Consider the following 20,145-nt stretch of genomic DNA (forward strand, 5'->3'; position numbering starts at 1 on the left):
AACCCTGATCCTGGGCTGGCCAAGGAGGTCATCAAAAGGTCCAGGCAGTGGACAGTCCGCGGGTGAGGGGAGATGGGGTCATTTGGCCCAGCTGCCCCCTTCTGCAACTATGTTAGTGCCTGGGTGTTCTTGGAGAGGGAGCATGCAGTGTCCGCTGGTATGCTTAAAACCTTCCACGTCGGGTGGGCACCACAGGGGTTGGAGTGCATCAACTGTCCTGGAAATTACATTTTAATTTAATTTGTTACGTTTCCATTGAAGATTTTGTTTTTGGTTCCAGTGCCCCTTTAAGGGGTTGATCACTAGTTAATTAGTTTATTAGATAATTTGTTTTAACTTCTGCTCAAAAGGACATAAAGGGAGACTGCTGGGACACAGTAGGCGGACAGCAGACATATGTGGTGCTGCATTCTGTAAATAAATCTATTATCAAGAAAAGGATTTGCATCTAGCTTCATAATTCACCATCTGGCCTGTTTCCCATTTATCATGGGAGTAATGATTGTAATTAAATGCTTTTTATTTTATACAACGGACCTATTATTAGTTATCATATTAATACTGTTACCTTTAGTAAAAAAGTGATTACTTAGTTGATGTTAACTTTAATAAAATATCTTCATACAGAATCCTGCCATCTGAACTCTGTCTTTTGCACAATAGTCACAGCTTACATGTGATATCCCTGTATATGCAGCAAGAGGAGTGGCTGAACCTCTTGTGCAATGATTATGTTATCATTCGTGTCAAAGCAGGGGCATTAGAGAATGTGAATACAGGATATCAGAAACATTCAAGACAACTTTCGAGACCAATAAGTTGAGAAACCAACTAAAGAACAGGTTATCTTAGATCTAATATTGTGCAATGAGACTTGGTTAATTAGTCATCTTACAGCAAAGGAAATGGGAGAGGCATTAAACAATTATTTTGTGTCTTTCTTCATGGTAGAAAAAAACAAAGAACATATTGGAAAATATGGGGAATCAAGGGCCTAATGTGTCTGAGAATCTCAAAATAATTAATATTGGTAAAGAAAAAGTGCTGGAGAAATCAATTCGACTAAAATCTGACAAATTCCTCACACCAGATGGCCTACGCGTGAGGGTTTTCAAAGAGGCAGCTGCAGAGATAGTGGATGCATTGGGTTTGACTCTCCTGAATTCCTTCAGTTTTAGAAAGGTCCCCATGGATTTGAAGGAATCAGAAAAACACCCATTTTCAAGAGAGGAAGGAGTGAGAATCCAGGGAACTGTAGGCCAGTTAACCTGACATCAGCAGAAGGGAAAGTACTAGAATCAATTATGTGCTAACAGGGCATTTGGGAAATCACAATATGATTTGGTAGAGTCAATGTGATCTTATAAAATAGAAATCGGATTTGACCAATCTATTAGAATTTTCTGAGGGTGTAACTAGCAGGGTAGATAAAGGGGAACTAATGGACATAGTGTCTTTGTCAGAAAGGATTTTGGCAAAGTGCCAAATGTAACCTGAGATTAGGACTCATGGGATTGTGGTTAATGTGCACGGAATGAAGATTGGTTTAATGAACAAAAAACAAAGAGTAGCAATAAGCGAGGATCTGTATTTGGGCCTTGACTTTTTCAATCTAACTCAATGAATTGGATGAGGGGACCAAGTGTAAAATATCCAGGTTTTCTGACAATACAAAGTTGGATGAGAAAGTCAAGAGGCTGCAGAGGGATAGAGACAGGTTAAGTGAGTGAGGAACTAGGGAGCATATTGGGTATAATATGGGGATGTGCGAGGTTATTGACTGTGGTAAAGAAAGCAAGAAGGACTGGCCTTTCACCTCAGGTTGTTCCAAAGCACATTACAGCCAGTGAAGTATTTTTCAAATGTAGCCACTGTTACAATGATAGGAAGAATGGAAAAGCAGAATCCTTTTTAAAAGGTGACAGACTAGTAAATTCTTATATTTAGAGGGATTTGGGTGTTCTTATACATGAATCATGAATGTTAATATGCAGGTAAAGCCAGAAATTAATAAGGTAAATGGCATATTAGCATTTATTGCAAGGGGGTTACGCTGTAAGAGTAATGAAGCAGCAAGCACTGCCCCCCACCCCACTCTTCGACCCAACTACCCCCTCACCTGACTACACCCCGACGCACCCCGACTACCTCCCCAATTCAACTACCCTCCAACCCGATTATCCCCCCCTGCAACCTGACTAACCCCAGCCCAACCTGACTAACCCTTCCAGCCTGAGTTTCCCCCTGACACGACAACACCCATGAGACAACCTAACTACTCTCCCCAACCCGACCCAATCACCCCCTAGCCCTACTAACCACTTCCATCCCACCACTCAATTACTCACCCACTGGCTCTCTCACCTACTCACACTCACTCATTCACTCACCCAGTCACACACTGACTGACTGACTCACTCACCCACTCATCCACTCATTCACTCACCCAGTCACTCACTGACTGACTGACTCACTCACTCACCCACTCATTCACTCACCCACTCACTCTCTGGCTGACTGACTCACTCACTCACCCACTCATTCACTCACCCAGTCACTCTCTGGCTGACTGACTGACTCACTCACTCACCCACTCATTCACTCACCCAGTCACTCACTGACTGACTGACTCACTCACTCACCCACTCATTCACTCACCCACTCACTCTCTGGCTGACTGACTCACTCACTCACCCACTCACTCACTCACCCACTCATTCACTCACCCAGTCACACACTGACTGACTGACTGACTCACTCACCCACTCACTCACTCACCCACTCATTCACTCACCCAGTCAGTCAATCAGTCACGCACTCACCCACCTACTCACATTCACCCACTCACTCACTGACTCACTCGCCCATTCACTTTCACCCACTCACTCACTGACTCCCCAATTCATTCACTCACTCAGCCACTCAGTCAGTCAGTCAGTCAGTCAGTCAGCCACTCGCTCACTCACTCACCCACTCACTTACTCACTCAATCACTGAAAGACTTGATATCTTTAAAAACATACCTGAATACATCAGCTAATGTTGTAAAAAGGGGGCATGTCCTCGCTTCATCCATCTTCTCCTGTGCTCACTGGTCTTCCCCTTGAGAGGCTGCACTGACCCATTGCTGCTGCAGCCAGGATCAGAAGTCCTGACTGAAAAAGTGCTAAAAGGTCAGGGCGCAGGATTCTTCATGGGCAGTGGTAATGCACCCAGAATCATCACTGACTGGAAGATCTGGGCCAATGTTGGTTGGAATAATAACTTCCAGAGTAGGAGTACAGATAGTGTGAAGAGCCTCCAAGAAAAAAAAACCTTAAGTTTAAATCAGAGTCGTGGTTCCCAACGAGCTTTGGGGTTTCTGTGCATGCGCTAGACGTAGAATGGTCACACATGTGAAGGTTGTGTTTTTTTTTTCCTTTCTGGGGACTCCTGTGCATGTGGTGGCCGGAGAATGGCCACATGCACAGTTAGTGTTTTTTTTCACGTCTTTAGGCCAGGATTAATTCATGACCTCAGAGTAAAGGCACTGTTAGGTAGCAGCGACCACAATATGATTGAATTTTGCATCCAATTTGAAAGGGAGAAGAGTGGGTCTAAGACTAGTATCTTAAACTTAAATAAAGGCAACTATATGAGGATGAAAGCTGAGCTAGCTGAAATAAGCTGGGAAACTAGGCTAGAGAATTGTGGCAAACATTTAATGGGATATTTCAGAGTATTCAGAATAAGTACATTCCTACTATAAAGAAAAATTCTAAGGGGAGGACCTACCATCCGTGGTTAACTAGAGAAGTTAAGGGAAGCATCAAATTTAAGGAAAAAGCATACAACTCTGCAAAGATGAGTTGCAGGACAGATGATTGGACAGAATATAAAGAACAACAGAGAAAGGCTAAAAGGTTAATCAGGAGAAGGAAAGAGTATGAGAGGAAGATAGCTAGAAATGTAAAAATGAATGGCAAGAGTTTCTACAGGTATTTAAAAAGGAAAAGAGTTAGTAAGGTGAGTGTTGGTCCTCTAGAGAGTGACAGTGGGGAGTTAATAGTAGATAATAAGGGAATGGCGGAAGAAATGAACAAATATTTTGCTTCTGTGTTCACTATAGAGGATACAAAAAACATTCCAGTAATAGCTGCAAATCAGGAAGTGAACGGGAGAAAGGAACTTGGTGAAATTGAAATCACTAGGGAAACGGTACTGAGTAAATTGATGGAGCGGCGGGCTGGCAAGTCTCCGGGTCCCGATGGACCACATCCTAGGGTCTTAGAAGAGGTGGCTAATGAGGTAGTTGATGTGCTGGTGTTAATTTTCCAAAATTTGCTAGATTCTGGAAAGGTTCCATCAGATTGGAAAGTAGCAAATATAACCCCTCTATTCAAGAAGGGAGGGAGGCAGAAAACAGGAAACTATAGGCCAGTTAACTTGACGTCTGTTGTGGGGAAGTTATTAGAATCGATCATTAAGGAGGTTATGGCTGGGCATTTATGGTCACTGGTCACCTCTCACTCTTCTAAACTCCAGTGGAAACAAGCCCAGTCTATCCAACCTTTCCTCATAAGACAACCCACTCATTCCCGGTATCAATCTAGTAAACCTCCTCTGAATCACCTCCAACGTACTTACATCCTTCCTTAAATAAGGAGACGAAAACTGCACACAGTATTCGAGATATGGTCTTACCAATGCCCTGTATAACTAAAGAATAACATCCTTACTTTCATGTTCAATCCCTCTCGTAATAAAGGATAGCTTTCCATTAGCCTTCTTAATTATTTGCTGTACCCACATACTAACTTCTTCTGACTCATACACTAGAACACCTAGATCCCTCTGCACCTCAGAATTCTGCAGTCGTTCTCCATTTAAATAATACTCTTTATTTATTCTTCTTGCCAAAATGAACAACTTAACATTTTCCCACATTATACTCCATCTGCCAGATTTTTGCCCACTCACTCAACCTATCTATATCCATCTGCAAGCTTCTTATGTCCTCTTCACAACCTACTTTCCTACCTATCTTTGTGAAATCTGCAAATTTAGCTACCATGCCATTGCTCCCCTCACCTAAGTCATTGATATAAATTTTAAAAAGTTGAGGCCCCAGCACAGACCTTTGCAGGACCCTACTCACCACATCCTGCCAATCAGAAAAAGACCTATTTATGCATACTCTCTGTTTTCTGCCAGCCAGCTAATCTTCTATCCATGCTAATATGTTACCCCCTACACTATGAACTTTTATTTTTCGCAATAACCTTTGAGTGGGACCTTATCAAATGCCTTCTGGAAATCCAAGTACAGCACGTTTACAGGCATCCCTTTATCCACAGCGCATATTACTCCTTCAAAGAACTCCAATATATTGGTTAAACATGATTTCCCTTTCACAAAACCATGCTGGCTCTTCCTGATTACCTTGAGTTTTTCAAAGTGCCCAGCTATAATCTCCTTAATGATTGATTGTAACACTTTACCACTACAGACATCAAGTAACTGCCCTATAGTTTCTTGTTTTCTGCCTCCCTTCCTTCTTGAATGGAGGGATTATAGTTTCTACTTTCCAGTCTGATGGACCCTGTCCAGAATTTTGGAAAATTAACACCAACGCATCTAGTACCTCAATTGCCACCTCGTTTATGACCCTAGGCTGAAGTCCATCAGGACCCGGATGGACTACTCTGAGGAATATTGGTCTTTTCATTTGTGCTATCTTCCTCACTGTAACCAGTATTCAGCTCATTATCAGGTCTCTTATCTCTCCAGTTTCTATGCGGGTTTGCAAACAAAGGTCTGCTGCTACTCACATGTTTGTGAGACAACCCACATTCGTCAGCCATAATTGCAGCCCCCCTCATCTTAGAAACTTTATAGTTGTCAAGGTGGGACCTTATTCCTGAAGGTGCCATATTTTAAATCTTCCATTAGCATGGTTTTCAAAATCTGGCTCACATTCATAGCCCTTTAGCACCTATCAAATATAATTTCCTTTTTGCTAGCAAATTCCACAAAAATCCGATTGTTTCTTCCTCAGATTTCTAAGCTTTTTCCTTTAAGCTTCTGGCACTAACTCTTTGAGAACAGCATTCTTCACAGTGTCACCATCACTAGACTGCACATCTGAAAGTGATGAATACATGTCTGAATGCTTACCCCATCAACACGCTTTGCAATACGACCATGTAGCTTTCCTTAGGACATTGTGACTATTAGCAATTTTCTCAAATGACTCAAAATACATCACAACTCCTTCTTCACTGAATTTAGGCACTGGGCAGATATTTCTTGACAAATCAAAATCAGGAGTTAAATCTGAATCTTGGTCAAGTTTCCCTCTTACCCATTGTTCGCGCAATCTCAGTTTTGCTTTGTCGAGATCAAATTTCCTCTCTAGAATTCAAAGTTTACTCTTCCTCTTTTTTCCTTTTCTCTTTCCCTTTAAAAAAGGGAATTACCAGGCATTCCCTTTCGAGAAATGCTTCAGAAATAGACATAACCATGTTAACTTTTTAATGAATACAGCAAAAGCAACTGTGAAATCTTGTTCACTTAAACTCTGGCACACTCCAGTTCTCCTCTCCAGCCTCACAAGAACACAAGAATTAGGAGGGGGATTAGGCCTTTCAGCCTCTTGAGCCTGTTCAGTCATAGCTGATCTGATTGTGGCCTCAACTCCATTCTGCTGTCTGCTCCCCACAACCCTTGACTCCCTTATGGATCAAAAATCTATCTAACTCAGTCCTGAATATGTTCAATAAACCAGCCTTTACTATTCTGGATGGAAGAAAATTTCACAGACTAATGACTCTCTGAACAAAAAAAAATTCTCATCTCAGAATTAAATGGGAGATCCCTAAGTTTGAAACTGTGCCCCTTTGATCTAGATTCCCCCATAAAGGAAAACATCCTCTCAGCATCCAACCTTTCAATTCCCCTCAGGATCTAAACTGTTTCAATAAGATCATCCCTCATTCTTCTAAACTCCAATGGCTACAGTCCCAAACTGTCCAACCTTTCCTCATAAAATAACTCCTTCCTTCAGGAATCAGTGGAGTGAACCTTCTCTGAACAGCTTCTGATGGAATTATATCCTTTCTTAAGTAAGGAGACCAAAACTGTACTCAGTACTCTAGGGGCAATCTCACCAATGCCCTGCACAACAAGGGTTTCTCTATTTTTACACTCAATCCCCCAATATTCTGTTTGCCTTCCTAATTATTTGATTCACCTGCGTGCCAACTTTGTGTGATTCATCTACAAGGTCACCCAGATCCCTCTGTACTGCAGCATTTTGCCATTTTTCTCCATTTAAATAATGTTCTGCTTTTCTATTCTTCCTGTCAGAGGGGACAAGCTCACATTTTCCCACATTATACTCCATCTCATTGAAGAATATAAAATTCTCCAGTGGCTTAAAAGGGTTGATGTAGAGAGGGTGTTTCCCTGGCTGGGGAGCCTAGAACTAGGGGTCATGACTCAGAATAATCGGTCGGCCATTTTGGGCTGAGATGAGGAGAAATTTCTTCACACCGAGGATTGAGAATCTTTGGAATTCTCTAGCCTAGAGATTGGTCGATTTTTGGAAACAAAAGGAATCAACGGTATTGGGGATAGTGTGGGAAGATGGATTGAAGTTGAAGATTTGTCAGCCCCCTTGAGATACAGGTTAACATTCTATTAGCCATTTTCTTATGTTTTTGCATCTGTCCACTAACTTTTAATAGTTTCTGTACTACACCCCCTAAATCTCTTTGATTATCCATATTTCTTAGCTTCTCAGTGTTTAGGAAACACTGTGATTTATCTTTATGGGTCCTAACTGGATGAACTTGCACATCAACAACAACAACGTGCATTTGTATGATGCGTTTATAAAAAATCTCAAGGTGCTTCACAGGAACATTATCAAAAATAATTAACACGGAGCCTTATAAGGAAAAATTAGGACAGGTGATTTAAAGCTTGGTCAAAGCGATAAGTTCTAAGGAGCATTTTAAAGAAGAGAGGTAGATTTGCAGAGAGGTTTAGAGTGGGAATTTCAGAGTCCAGCCTTCTGAAGGTATGACGGTCAATGTTGGAATGATTTAAATCCGTGTTAAATAAGAGGGCAGAATTGGAGGAGTGCAGAGATCAAGGAGAATTGCAGGAACTTCATCCACTGGACCACAGGGAGGATATTGCAGATCTCTTACATCTCTTCAAAGACAGGCTAGAAGAGGTGGAAACAAGAGGCACTGAAAAAGATGGTGACCATCCTCTAGAGAAGCCTCTATACCTTGGCTGGCTCTTTCCTGACAGAGTTCAGGAGGGTGAAGCCATTGCAGAAGCAGTTGATTTGTTAGAAGAAGAGGTCCTAGATCTTACTATGCTCTTTAGCTCCACTGTCAATGCTTCTGAAGTCTCTGTTGTCTTTCTTGAGGAGCTGAAGATGTTGAAGATGGTAAGGAAGAGGTGAATTTGTGTACTTATTCCACTCAGCCCATCGATGTCATACATCAACTATTGCCGGCTGACATCAGTGAGCTGTTCAGGGAGAACGAGATCCTCAACTCCAAGTTGGATCAAACCAATAGAGAAAGTTCAGAGTTTCTTAATTTGTATGGATGTGAGCTGCAGCTCACACTTGAATCTCACCAACAAGTCATGGATACACCCAAACCTTCCATCAGTAAAGAAGAAGCAGAGGCCTGAACTACAGAGCTCCTACACCTGAAGAGTATTCCGCAGGAATTTCATAGAGACCCTGGCCCAGAGGTTTATTCCATTGTTGAAGATGTGGCCATCCTGGTTTCTCATGCTGACTTCGTGATCCCATTGCCTACAGTGGAGCAGCCTCACGCTGAAACAAGTGTGGAAATGATACCACTACCTACAGACAGTGAAAATCCTACCTGAGTGCAGTAGGCAAAGGCTTCTTTTCTTCGTATCCTGAAATGCCTTCAGGATGTTTTTCATTCTTCTTTTCATCTACCAAAATTCAGTCATTTCTCAGGTATTGAATACTTCTTTCATCATCACAGCAGCAGTGAATGTTACAGCTGCAAAGTTCTTCAGAGGAGTTAAAAGTGCTTCATTTTCTCAAGCCTTTCCCCAGTGTGCAATGCAGAAGAAGAAGATTACAGCGAGAATGTCAGTTTGTTCTCTCCCTTTTCAAGGAGTTGTGATCGTCTGAGTCCTGAAGATTTCTCTCTTGAGCCAGTGTCTCCTTGATTGGTTTTCAAACCCTTTGTGATCAGGTTGCTGTAAGAGCCGCAGCCCCATGAATCGACAGTCGTGAGAAGCTGCTGTCCTACTCCACCAATGTGCTTGTCTTCCAAGCAGAAGATCAGGGAACACAGATGTCCGACACATCCCCCAAGAGAGCAGAGAACACTGTTGGAGATTGAAGCCTTTGGTGACAGTGACTTGGCGAGGGGGAGGAGTGGGGGGGGGAGGGGGGGGGAAGCTGCTGGGAATGTAATGTGAATAGTTCAACAAAAGAATGTAACAGTTTCAAGATTATTCTTGGGGGAGGACAGATGTAGAGTAAAGGGTTAATGGTTATGTTAATGAGGCAATGATGTTTATAATGATGTATGCATGACATCAAGAGAGATGACCAAGAGACTCCAAGAGAGCAAGATGCAGAACGGTCTGTGTCCTGAACACCATGTACTCCTCAAGAGGTCTTTGTAATTTGCTCTTAATAAATAGTTTCAAGAAAAAACTATATACTGACTATCTCAAGTCACTTGTAGAATAAGCAAAACCTCATCAAGACATGGTAACACACAAAAACAAGGCGACCGATTGAAATAAAGTTCAAATTTATGGAGGGGGAAAGACAGGAGGCCAGCTAGCAAAACATTGGAATAGCCAGTCAAGAGGCAACAAAGGCATAAGTGAGTGTTAAGTGGGGTCAACATTGATGATGTTACCGAGGTGCAAGTAAGTGTTCTTGGTGATGGAGTGGTTATGTGGTTGGATGTTCATCTCGGGGTCAAGTAGGATATCAAGGTTGTGAATGGTCATGTTCAGATTCAGATAGTGATAAGGGAGAGAAATGGATATGGTGACAGGGAGAGAAGACAATGGCTTTACTCTTCCCAATATTTAGTTGGCTCTTCTCAGCCAGGGTTGGATGTCAGACAAGTAGTGTTTCTCAACTAATGTTTTTTGATACAACGAGATTAAGTCACTTCAACCTTCATGGGTTCCAGTGTTTGGCCAAGCTTTTTATCTTGTATAACATGCTCCATCATGTGCCTCCTGTTCCCACTATAACTGATTGAATGGGTCAACTCCTTTTGTAACTTACTGACCTGCTCCCTGAATTATTTGTACTTTTTATTCAGCTGTAAGACAAATACACATGCACCATAGACCAACTTAGCCTGGGTTACTTTCAGTTTAATCTTTCCTTTCAAAATCTTTTTAGAAAGTCCAACGAAGAAGCACTTGTAATCTCCATTGCACTCTTCTACACCTCCCAGCTTATCTCTCACTCCAGGCCTGCCTATTTACGCAGTCAAATTCTCTATCAATCATTCCCCAGCATGTGCCAATGCCATTGTGGTCGCTGGCTTCACTTGATAACTACTCCATGCATTTAATCACAACCTAAGACTGTTGCTTCTCAAATTCTAATAACACCTCGACTACTCTGGATCCCACTTCCGACACCAACCTGTAAGCCACAGAGCCACAGCTGCCTAAGATAGGCAGTTAGCTATTCGTAAGTAATTTTAAGATAGTTTATTCAGAAGCAACAGTATAGATATGATGCATTAATTAATTAGACAGATGGAGCAAATGACCCGTGACAGTTGAGAGTGATTCACTGATCCCAGGGGATGAATGGATGGTTGGCACCGAGTGTGCTGATTTCAGTAGCTTGTGAAAGCAGCATTTTGCTCTCCAGTCAAAGTGATAGGGAACTCTTCCCTCGGTTTTCCTCCTCCTCCTCTGGTCCATCCTCCATCTGTAGAAGGCCTGACAAGCACTGCCATCTGACAAGGACTGCCCCAGTCCCTGAGCACTTGTTAACCTTTTCCTGGGGACTGGTAGCTTACCCAGAGTCGATCCCTTATTCAAACCCTTATGATCAATGGATACAGGACAAGGGCGCAAAATGTCAGGGTGGTCACCTCCTCCCCTGTCCGTCACCCAGCTCAAGGTCAGGTTTTTAGTTTACATCATGCTGAGCGTTATTTCCTGGCCCTTTCTAAACACTTACATGGATAAGGGGGTACATGAGGCACCATCTTACCAATTTAGGAATATCAACATGGAAGCCAGAACCAAGTAACTCTGACATTTCCAGAGAGAGAGAATCAATGTTGTATTAGCTAATCTCATACGGGTTCTATACTATGCAGAAGATACAAACTTCTTCAAGGCCCTAATTTCTTACAAAATCAATGTACAAGTTGAAATACTGTAATATAAATGTGCAGTACTGTGCACTCCTAGCTGAAATAAGTTGCTAAATAACATACCTAACTAAATATAAAATAAATGTAAAATGTTTTAAAAATTGCACTCAGCTACAGTACAATACATTTAGAATGATCAGGCTCCATCTAGTGGCAGAGGTTAGTCAATGACAGTAGCAGCTGAAGTCCCAGAGCTACCGGCACTGACCAACTTTGGCCACTAGATGGAGCGAGGACTTCATTGTGGGTTCAAAAGGGGAGCCAGGAGCTAGGAGAAGGGAGCAGCTGAACAACAGACCCTGGGGACTAATGTAAGAACAGAGGGCAGGAAGCAAGGCTGGGAATCAAGGCCATGAAGCAAGACCGGGAGACAAGGGCAGGTAGTAAGAGCAGGAAGCAGGGGAGAGAAGCAAGGGCAGGAAACAAGTCTGGGAGGCAAGGTTGGGAGTAGTGGAAAGAGAACATTTCAAGTCCATACGACCCTTATTCAGACTTTGAAAGTACTACAGCACCCAGCGTGGGGCTCGAACGCACGACCCTGATATTAAAACTCTCATGCTCTACCGAGTGAGCTAGCTGGGAGTAGTGGAAAGAGAGACTGAGGGCAAATGTGGAAGTGCTGGTGGAAAGGTCAAGGGTGCATGCAGGCCACAGAAAAGGAAGTCTGTGGCAAACCACGTTATAATGAAACTAGCAACATTAAACGGATATATTGCCAGTGAGTTTTGTATCTCTGGGCTGAATCTTCGGCTCGGCGAGCTGGGGCAGGGCCTGATCACCGAGGTGTAAAATGATGCGCGGTGATGTTGGGGTGCGTCCCAATGTCACCGCGCGTCATTTAGATTTTTAGTTTGGTGGGCATGCAGCTGTGCGCCCGCCGAACTGTCAAAGGCCTGTTAAGGCCATTAATGAACTGGTTAAACCTATTGAGAAAGCTGCCCGTCCAACCTTAAGGTGAAGAGCCCAGGCGGCCTTCGCATTTTTCATGGAACCTCATCCACGGGCGGGATGACGTTTCACGAATGATGTAAAGTCTTCAGAAAAATTTTTATTAAAATTACTGCATATGTCCCAGATCATGTGACAGTTTCACATGAGGGGACATGTCGTAAAAAATTTTTACAACACTTTATTGAACTGTTAAAACTTAAAACTAATCTTCCTGAGGCACCGCAGGGCGATTTCTGCGCTCTTTTACACACGAGCACGAAAGAGCACACTCCCGACTCAGGGAACCCCTACCCCGCCCGCACAGGGAACACTCAGCGCTTCCGGGCCAGCGTCACGCTGGGTGGGCCTTAATTGGCCCGCCCACGTAAAATGGCGGCACGGGGATGCCGATCGGGTTCGTGCCCGCCCCCACACAACCTCCCTAACGGGGGGAAAATTCTACCCTGTGTGTGTGACTGTACCTGTATTTGTGTCCTCTATATACATGTGTGTACCTATGTCTTTTTCTCTGTGTGTATCTCTGATTGTGCGTGTGTGTGTGTATCTGTATATGTACCCATGCATGTGTGTGTGTGTGTACACCCGTGTGTGTGTGTGTACACCCGTGTGTGTGTGTGTGTGTGTGTGTGTGTATACACCCGTGTGTGCGTGTGTGTGTGTGTGTACACCCGTGTGTGTGTGTGTGTGTACACCCGTGTGTGCGTGTGTGTGTGTGTGTACACCCGTGTGTGTGTGTGTGTGTGTGTGTACACCCGTGTGTGCGTGTGTGTGTGTGTGTACACCCGTGTGTGTGTGTGTGTGTGTACACCCGTGTGTGTGTGTGTGTGTGTACACCCGTGTGTGTGTGTGTGTGTACACCCGTGTGTGTGTGTGTACACCCGTGTGTGCGTGTGTGTGTGTGTGTGTGTGTATACACCCGTGTGTGTGTGTGTGTGTGTGTGTACACCCGTGTGTGCGTGTGTGTGTGTACACCCGTGTGTGTGTGTGTGTGTGTACACCCGTGTGTGCGTGTGTGTGTGTACACCCGTGTGTGTGTGTGTGTGTGTATACACCCGTGTGTGTGTGTGTGTGTGTACACCCGTGTGTGCGTGTGTGTGTGTACACCCGTGTGTGTGTGTGTGTGTGTACACCCGTGTGTGTGTGTGTGTGTATACACCCGTGTGTGCGTGTGTGTGTGTGTATACACCCGTGTGTGTGTGTGTGTGTGTGTGTGTGTGTACACCCGTGTGTGTGTGTGTGTGTATACACCCGTGTGTGTGTGTGTGTGTGTGTACACCCGTGTGTGCGTGTGTGTGTGTACACCCGTGTGTGCGTGTGTGTGTGTACACCCGTGTGTGCGTGTGTGTGTGTACACCCGTGTGTGCGTGTGTGTGTGTGTGTATACACCCGTGTGTGCGTGTGTGTGTGTGTGTACACCCGTGTGTGCGTGTGTGTGTGTACACCCGTGTGTGCGTGTGTGTGTGTACACCCGTGTGTGCGTGTGTGTGTGTACACCCGTGTGTGCGTGTGTGTGTGTGTGTATATACACCCGTGTGTGTGTGTGTGTGTATGTACACCCGTGTGTGCGTGTGTGTGTGTACACCCGTGTGTGCGTGTGTGTGTGTGTGTATACACCCGAGTGTGCGTGTGTGTGTATATACACCCGTGTGTCTGAATATGCGTGTGTATATACACCCGTGTGTGTGTGTGTGTGCGTGTGTGTGTATATACACCCGTGTGTGCGTGTGTGTATACACCCGTGTGTGCGTGTGTGTGTATATACACCCGTGTGTGCGTGTGTGTGTGTGTGTATATACACCCGAGTGTGCGTGTGTGTGTATACACCCGTGTGTGCGTGTGTGTGTATACACCCGTGTGTGCGTGTGTGTGTGTGTGTATATACACTCGTGTGTGCGTGTGTGTGTATATACACCCGTGTGTATGCGTGTATGTGTATATACGTCCGTGTGCATGTGTATGTGTATATGCATCCATGTGCGTGTGTGTGTATTATCTCCCAGGCGTCCACAAATGCCACATTGATGCCTGTGAACATCTTCCTCATCACTAAATCATGTTGGTAGGAGTACCAGTCACTGTTGTACAGACTGACTTCTCCTGGAAGGGCCTGGACATTGGCAGTCTTCATAACAACCACTGTATCCGGATTCCTGCCTAACAATTGTAGAATTGATCTCCGGATATTCTGTAGTCTTCGGATATAGACTTCTACTGGAAAAGTGCTGAAATGAGACCATAAGGTGATGGCTATAATGGTGTCCTTTCCTCCTTTAATTTCATCCAGTTCATTTGCAATGTAGTGCAGGTCCTGGCTCGAAACAGTGTTGAATCGGATTGGTGGGCCATGAGGTCGATATTCTACATGATGTTGTTTTCCAAGTACACAGCAAGATGAGGGCCAAAATTTTTAGGATATTTTTAGGATTGTGAAGATTGAAAATTTTGAGACCTAAAACAGATTAGATAACATTACTTAACACGCTAAGACACAATGCAACTGCTACTGATGTGTAGGAAATATTACAAGATGCACAAAGAAATAAAACCCAGGGCCTGTCATTGGAAGGGAAGTTTGGGTTAAAACTTGGATAGGCAACTGGTGAAGGATATAACACTGGAGACGAGTCTTTATTCACTTGCTAGCTCTTAATTGCTGAGGAAAATTATTACACATTGTGAACCTCTATAAACTAAACTGTCTTTCTGCCTGTGCCCGTACTTTATGTACATGTATACATTTATACATCAATATATCTCTGGCTGATGCAATGCATCAGGTGTGTTAGTTTAGTGGGTGGTGTGTAGTTGTTTGTCTGCTTTTCACCTCTCACTTTCAGCTCTTACCACTGGTTAGCAGAACAAGTATTGTGAAAAAGAGAGGCAAGTGTGTTAGCCTGTCCCTGCCAGGACATAGTCTCTTTGTCAGCAAGCCCTGTGTACTGCCTCCCCATGGTGACATATGTAAACTGGATACCTCACAGGCCCTGTCTAAACTACAGGTGTCTCGGAGGAGGTCTGGTCCCCAGACGGTAGGTCCACTAGCATGTGATTACGCTCTGATGTCCACAATCCAGAACCCCAGCTCTGGGGAAATAGCCTCACTGCCCTGTGGGTGTCTCTGGAAAAAAGCAGTGTAAAGGAGGCAGTGGGATTGTGATAATGTCACTGGATTGGAATCCAGAGGTCCAGATTAAAGCTCTGGGTTCAAATCCCACCATGGCAGCTGGTGGAAATTACATTCAATTTTTTAAAAATCTGGCATTTTAAAAAAGCTAGCCTCAGTCATGGCGACTATGAAACCATCGTCAATTGTCATAAAAACCCACCTGGTTCACTAAGTACCCTTCAGGGAAGGAAATCTGTCACCTTACCTGGTCTGGCCTGCATGTGACTCCAGACCCACAGCAATGTGATTGATTCTTAAATGCCCTCCGCTCGGACCTTGGTTCAAATATAGGCAAAAGAGCTGAACTCCAGAGGTGAGGTGAGAGTGACTGCCCTTGACATCAAGGCAGCATTTGACAGAGTGTGGCATCAAGGAACCCGAGCAAAGCTGGAGTCAATGGGAGTCAGGGGGAAAACTCTCCGTTGGTTGGAGTCATACCTAGCACAAAGGAAAATGGTTGTGGTTGTTGGAGGTCAATTATCTCAGTTCCAGGGCATCTCTGCAGGAATTCCTCAGCCCATTCATCTTCAGCTGCTTCACCAATGACCTTCCTTCCATTATAAGGTCAGAAGTGAGGATGTTCACTGATGATTGCACAATGTTCAGCACCATTCGTGATTCCTCAGATACTGAAGCGGTCCATGTCCAAATGCAGCAGAATCTGGACAATATCCAGGCTTGAGTAGATAAGTGACAAGTAACATTCACCCCACAAAAGGGCCATTTCCAATAAGAAAATATCTAACAATCTCCCTTTGACATTCAATGGCATTAACATCGCTGAATCCCCCACTATCAACTTACTGAGTGTTACCAATGAGCCAAGAGCAGTTCAGAGGCTGGGAATTCTGCCACGAGATGTTTCTTTACCAGGAGTCAATGTAAGTCAGCGAGCGCAAGGTGATAGATGAGCTGGACTTGGTACAAGTGAACAACAGCATCTTGGATGACCTCAAGGTTATGGAGAGTAGAATGTGGGAGACCAGCCAGCAGAGCATTGGAATAGTCATGTCTACTGGCAACAAAAGCATGAATGAGTGTTTCTGCAGGAGATGATCTGAGGCAGGGTGAAGTTGGGCAATGTAACGAAAGTGGAAATGCGGTCATAGTGATAGCGTGGATCTGTCGTCACTAGTTCATTTTGGAGTCAAATATGGCATTAAGGTTGTGAACAGCCTGGTGGGAGAGGAATAGAATCAATCACTGTGGAATGGAATTTGGAAAGGGGAACAGAAGACAATGGCTTTAGTCTCCCAATATAAAATTGGAGGGAATTTCTGTTCATCCAGTACTAGATGTCGGATAAGCAGTCTGATAATTTAGAGACAGTTGAGGATCATGGGGAGTTGGAGCTGGATACTGTTAGTATGCATGTGAAAACTAATGCTGTGCTTCTGGATGATGTTATCAAGGGGCAGCATGTACATGAGAAATAGGAGCGGGAAAAGGATAGATCCATGGGGGACACCTGAGGTTACAGACAGAAGAGAAGCCAACTGTAATTGGTATCACAAGCAAAACCCCATATGATCCTCATACAACACCCAGTGGCCACACCCGAAAGCAAAATACTGAAAATGCTGGAAATCTGAAATAAAAACAGAAAATTGTGGAAATACTCAGCATCAAGGTCATCAACCTGTACATTAACTTTGTTTCTTACTCCACAGATGCCGCCAAATCTGCTGACTATTCCAGCATTTTCTGTTTTTATTTAATCCAGTGCACATAAGTTTTCCAGCACGGGGGCATTATTGAATAGTCAATGGACATGGTTGTTTTATTTTTTTTTCCTCTCCTCTGCAGCTCAAGGCATAGAGGCTAATTATAGTGCCCATTCTCTCCCTCCAGCTGAGATCAACTAACCCAACAGGAACTCGAACCTGAAAACTTCCAGATCGGAATGACTCAGGGCTCCACCAGGTGGTGCTGTTGCTCAGTGAAACATCAGGGTGGACAAATCCCGGCCCGCCCCTTCACGAGATACGATGCCCTTCACATTACACGCGTGTGTAATGAGCTGAGAAGCGGACGATCTGGCGCGGAACCCGCCACGCTGTCAGGCACAACATGCACCGCGTTCCCCACCCGCAACTGCACTTGTCTCCAGAGTGGAGATTCCGTCCTGTGTATATCACGGTCACCTCAGCATGGAGACTGAATGGGTCAAATTGTCTTTTTATTATTCGGTATCCTGGATTCTTCCTGATACTGAGGGGCTGAACTTTACAACTGTGTCCATTAGTCTGTGAAAACCAGAAATCGGTGGTTTTGAATATTATTTTTAAGTCCTTTTATTTGTGTACTCAGTTTTATTTCTTATCAATTCAAACAATCCAGGACAGAAAAGCAAATAGGAGGCAACACAAGCCAGGCTCCAGGTAAGTTTTTGATATTTACTGAGAAAGAGTATTCATGAGGTGTTGCAGCACTGGAGGGTTTTGCATGTTCTTGGTCATACTGGAAGGGGAGTGGGTCCTGGGCTTTAACAGGACTGAACTGCCACTCTTCGAAAATGGTGAAACTATGACAGGATTCAGAATAGTTTGAAACATTTTTATTCAAAACAGGTTTCAATGTCGCACTCTGTTCCCTTAGTAACAAAGCTACATTCATTGTGGCGACAGTGAGGGTTGTGGTGAACACCCACGTGAGGATCCTGCACCACACCATCCCTCTCTCAACGCAACAGTGACTGCTCTCTCTCCCGTTTTTGACTCTGCTGCCATGCACTAATTATCTCTACTTTGGCTCACAGGGAGCTCTGCCAAGCGACCGACACCCTCAGCCCAGCCAGTCCCTCAGCTCCATCCACATCCTCAGCTCGAGCCAAGAGGATACCTCCTCCATTGAAGAGCTGAAAATAAGCAGCCTGGAAGACCTGTCACAGTGCTTACCCACACCCTGCGCCAGCGCAGAGACACACATTTCAATGGGACCTAGATCTGGAGCAGGCTCGAGTTCACAATCTGGTGGTCACTGCATGGATACATGTCTGCAGCAGGAGGGAGCAGGTGCCGCCAAGCTCCCCGTCACTCGGAGGACATCTGGGGAAGAGGCATCTGTCAGTTCGGAGTCAGATGACGAGCCTCTGGATTCGGCTTTCCAACTCATTGTGGAGAGTCAGCATAAGGCAGGGCAACATCAGGCAGAGCTGTTGGAATGCTCTTAGCAGGGCAGCATGTGAGTCAGAGGAGTGCACCCGCCTGTTCTCTGATAAAGTGGCGCCCACATGTGTGTGCATGGAGGTGTCGGCGAGAAGGATGGTGGTTGCCATCAAGACCCTGATTGCGCAGAATGCCAATATACGCACAGACCTGCACTCCATCACAGCAACAATGGGTGAGTGCTTACAGTGGCAACGTGAGGGGGAAATGAAGCACTCCAGCATCCCTCCAGGTGTTCCTCCCTCTAAAGGAGTCAGGCCGGGGCCCTCGAGCACCCGAATGGAGGAGGAGCTGTAGCTGGACATCCCTGGGTCATCCACTCAGGAATCTCAGGGGCTGTCCGCTCCCTGTGAATCCCCTTTGCCTGTGAACCCCTCAACATTGTCCTCCGTCACCATAGAGAGAGCAGCTGGCCCACAGGAGGACAGCTAAAGCAGGGGCCCTCAAGGCCTTGGCTCTCCAATGGACGCACGCTAAAGTCATCAGAAGCAACAGGGCCAACCACTGCTCAGGCTGTCTCCACCCTTGTTGTGGATGTCAGAGCAGCACCTAGAAGAAGTGGTAGGCCTAGAAAAGTTAAGAAATTTTGATTACAAGTGGTTGCATTGGTGAACACATTTTGTCACTTTACAATCTGAAAATCTATTCACTTTCACTGAATAATGTACAATGTTATCTTTCAGCTTCATTGACAGGCTTGGCGAGTGTTCCCCCTGCATCTGCCACCCCCATCCCCCCACTAGCAGTTCAGCTGCACACAGCCCTTCTAGGAGTGAATCTGGAGGGAGAAGTGTGTATGTGGCAAGGTCTTTTGGAGCCTTGTGTAAGCACTCTCCCACGAACGCAGAGCCTTCATCCATCACGCTCATCTCACTGTCCCGAGCATTCTCAATGTTGCCTGCTGGTTACATACAAACATACACATTAGGAGCAGGAGTGGACCACTCAGCCCCTCAAGCCTGCTCTGCCATTCAATAAGATCATGGCTGATCTGATTGTGACCTCAACTCCACATTCCTGCCTATTCCAAATAATCTTTCACCCCCTTGTTAATCAAGAATCTATTTAGCTCTGCCTTAAAAATATTCAAAGACTCTGCTTCCACTGCCTTTTTTAGGGAGAGAGTTCCAAAGACTCACGACCCTCTGAGAAAAAAAATTTCTCCTCGCCTCTGAGCGATCCCTTATTTTTAAACAGTAACCCCTAGTTACCGTTTAACCCCTAGTTCTAGATTCTCCCACAAGAGGCAACATCCTCTCCACATCCACCCTGTCAAGACCCCTCAGGATCTTAACGGTTTTGATCAAGTCGTCTCTGACTCTTCTAAGCTCCAGTGGATACAAGCCTAGTCTGTCATAAGACAACCCACCGATTCCTGGTATTGGTCTAGTAAACCTTCTCTGAACTGCTTCCAACGCATTTACATCCTTCCTGAAATAAGTAG

At 44.7% G+C, this 20,145-nt stretch overlaps 1 pseudogene; it reads right to left on the bottom strand.

The window, feature by feature from the left end:
- The window catches only part of LOC144691884 (NXPE family member 3 pseudogene), a 20,445-nt pseudogene extending 1,439 nt beyond the window's left edge, over nt 1–19,006 (bottom strand).
- Between the last annotated feature and the right edge of the window lie 1,139 nt (nt 19,007–20,145).

Source organism: Cetorhinus maximus, chromosome 16 (genome assembly GCF_964194155.1).
Source record: "Cetorhinus maximus chromosome 16, sCetMax3.hap1.1, whole genome shotgun sequence".
Taxonomy (NCBI): Eukaryota; Metazoa; Chordata; class Chondrichthyes; order Lamniformes; family Cetorhinidae; genus Cetorhinus; species Cetorhinus maximus.